The sequence below is a fragment of the Mastomys coucha genome, unplaced genomic scaffold, assembly GCF_008632895.1.
Source record: "Mastomys coucha isolate ucsf_1 unplaced genomic scaffold, UCSF_Mcou_1 pScaffold20, whole genome shotgun sequence".
In the NCBI taxonomy this organism is placed as follows: Eukaryota; Metazoa; Chordata; class Mammalia; order Rodentia; family Muridae; genus Mastomys; species Mastomys coucha.
This window is the reverse complement of record NW_022196903.1, coordinates 88,958,773-88,962,333: the sequence shown is the minus strand read 5'-3', so window position 1 is coordinate 88,962,333 and position 3,561 is coordinate 88,958,773. Positions and strand designations below refer to the sequence as shown.

At 38.4% G+C, this 3,561-nt stretch overlaps 1 non-coding gene across 1 annotated transcript; it reads left to right on the top strand.

Moving 5' to 3' along the window:
* Window positions 1-402: 402 nt before the first annotated feature.
* On the top strand, window positions 403-509 carry LOC116100099. Its single transcript, XR_004122462.1, has one exon. It is a non-coding gene; the product is annotated as a U6 spliceosomal RNA (small nuclear RNA).
* The last annotated feature ends 3,052 nt before the right edge of the window (window positions 510-3,561 follow it).

Genomic DNA, 3,561 nt, shown 5'->3' with positions numbered 1-3,561 from the left:
GTAGAATTTCTCAAAAAAAAAAAAAAATCGGAGGGAATTCATCATGTGTAGACCTTCTCTGCACAGCACACAATGTCCATTAAAAAGAAGTTCCCCCTGCAGGAGACTGATGCAGGGCAGAAACCTGAGTACACAAAGAAATGTGCACTGTGTCATACGGAATAAATGAAGGTGAATCTTTCTTAATATAAAGCGATCTGAAAGGGTAGTAGCTATTTGAGGTAGAAAAACTAAAACCTACTCAGTGGTTAAATTACAGGTCAGTCATCTCAAAATAAGTGACAGCCATTCACAAATGAAAGGGAACAATCAGGAACTCTCCTTATAGGTAGGTACCTGTCCTACACCTGAAGTGCCATGGCACCAAACAGGTCCTTGATTAGATTAAAAACAAAGACTGGAGTGCTCGCTTCAGCAGCACATATACTAAAATTGGAACGATACAGAGAAGATTAGTGTGGCCCCTGTGCAAGGATGAAGTGTTCCATATTTAAACAAAACAAAACAAAAAAAAAACACAAAAAACAAAAAACAAAAAACGAAGACTGGAAATCTAAGGTAACTAGGGGAAATGTAAAATATAATTTCTTGGCTAAAATGAGATATAGTGTTATAAAATGCTCAGTTTAAACAAGTTCAAAAGTAGTGAAAAAAGAACCTTGAGGGAAACAGAAATGGTAACAAACTTAACAATTACTACTTTAAATATAAGAGGTTGTAAAACACCAATTTAAACAAAGAAACTTCCATGGTCCATATGAAAGTCCCAGGTGTACAAGAAACGTATACGTAATGTATTTTGCACATATCCAGCCACATAAGTTATAAGAAAGATGAAAATAAAGTAAGCTAAGACAGATCCACAAGCTCTCTTTAGGCAAGGAAGACTTCAGAACCAGAAAGATTATTTTAAAAAGGCCGATGGGGCGATACAAGCCTGTGACCCCAACACTGCAAAGGCTGAGAGTTCACAGCCAGGCTGGGTTACAGAAAAAGAGTCCACATTTAAAAAACAAAACCTAAACCAAAAAAAGAATGTGCACACACATGCACACACATACATTTGCAATGGCAATGAATGAGAGGTGATCAATACCAATTCCAATGTTAGAAAAATACTATGAACAAGCCCGTGCCACACATTTGACAATATAGATGAAATGGATGCATCTTTTGCAAGACAGAAAACTCAGACCAGGAGAAATACATAAATGGATATTCCCATACATTAGAGAAATTTGGATAACCTTCAAACCCTGAACATCATCAGGTCAGTGGTTTCACTTGTAAATTCTACATTGAAGGTAAAAAGTATACAAATTTCCCATAATCTCTTCTATAAACTTATTTGAGGGACAGAACTCATACTGGTGGCTTATTTGTGTAATAGAACAGAGGAACAGATAGGGGAAAGAGGAGTGTCTGCTTGAATGAGGAGTGTTTATAATCTATATTAGGTATTTAACAGTGCTGGAGAATGGGAGCAGGTGAAAGTGAAAATCTAGAGTACTTACATGACATTGCCCAGTTCAACTGGTCTGTTTCTGAAATGCCATTCCTACCACTTTTCAGCATACTGAGGCTGAACTGAAAACTCACTTCTTGTCAACACTTACTGAATGCCAAGCGCATGCCATCAACCTAATCCCAGGAGTAGGAGCTGGAGAAATGTCTTAGAGGTTCAAGGTACTTGCTGCTCTTTCATTGGTTCCCAGTACCCATGCATGTGGCTCACAACCTCATCTAACTAACCCCAGCTCCAGAGCTGATGCTTTCTTCTAGTCTCCATAAGTACTGACATATGTGGCCTACTCAGACACAAGTATGCAAGTAAACTAATATAAACCTTAAAAGAAAAAATGTTTTAAAAAAAAATGCAGTAGTGGGTCCTCTGAGCACCATTGCCTAGCTCTGACCTTGCTTCTCAGTCCAGAGGAGCCTTGCAGGACCCCAAAAGTGTCATGCCTCCACATGGATACTTTCTGGGGTCCCAAAACTAACCAGCTTGGAACTATGCCTGACCACCCATCCTAGTAAGATTCACCTGCCAGCCCAACTGGGTCTGACTGGGACACAGCCTGCAGAGTAAGGTCTACCTGTAAGACAGCCTACAGAATAGGGTCTGCCTGAGGCACAGCCAACAGAAGAGGGTTCATGACCTCCATTGTCTGGTCCACAACTCTCCCCACCTGCTGCCATCAGGATCATGCAGCTAACACCAGGGAAAACCAAATGCCAAAAGGACAGTGTAAGAACACAATCAACAAGATGCAGGGTGATATGGCACCAGAGCCCAACTATCCTGCTACAACTCACCCTGAATATCCTAGTGAAACTGAAACACAAGAAGAAGATCTTAAATCCAATCTTATAAAGATGATAGAGGTGTTGAAAGAGAACACGAATAAATCCCTTAAGGAAATGCAGGAAAATACATAGGCATTAAAATAGGAAGCAAATAAATATAAAGAAACACAGGAAAATACAAACAAACAGCTGAAGGATATTAATAAAACTGTTCAAGAACTGAAAAAGTAAATGGAAGCAATAAAGAAAATACAAACTGAGGAAACCTGGGAGATAGAAAACCTAGAAAAGTGAACAGGAATTATAGATGTAAGCATTACCAACAGAATACAGGAGATGGAAGACAGAATCTTAGATGTAGAAGATACAATAGAAGAAATCAATATATCACTCAAAGAAAATGCAAAATCTAAAAAGTTTGTTATATAAAATATCCAGGAAACTTGGGACACCATGAAAAGACCAAACCTGAGAATAATAGGAATAGAGACAGAGGAGGACACTTCATACTTGTATCAAAGGAAAAATCAACCAAGGACATCTCAACTCTGAACATCTATGCCCCAAATGAAAGTGCATCTATATTCATAAAAGAAATATTACTAAAGCTTAAATCACACATAGAACCCCATACATTAATAGTGGGAGACCTCAACATCCTCACCAGTGGACAGGTCATTGAAAGCAGAAATTAAACAGAGAAATGACTGAACTAACAGAGGCTATGATTCAAATGGACCTAACAGATATCTATAGAACATTTCACCCAAACACAAAAGAATATACCTTCTTCTCAGCACCTCATGGAGCCTTCTCCAAAATTGCCCATATACTTGGTAACAAAGCAAACCTCAACAGATACAAGAAGATTGAAATAACCCAGTGTACCTTATAGGATCACCATGGATTAAAGTTGGACTTCAACAACAACAGAAACAACAGAAAGTCTACACACTCATGGAAACTGAACAACTTTCTACTCAATGGTCAGGGAAAAAATGAAAAAAGAAATTAAAGATTTTCTAAAATTCAATGAAAATGGAGGCAAATATACCTACACTTACATGACACTATGAAAGCAGTGCTAAGATGAAAGTTCACAACACTAAATGCCCTCATTGAGAAACTGAAGAGTTCTCATACTAATGAATTAAGAGCACATCTGAGGGCACAGAAGAAGAAAGAAGAGGAGGAGGAGGAGGAGGAGGAGGAGCAGAAGAAGAAGAAGAAGAAGAAGAAGAAGAAGAAGAAGAA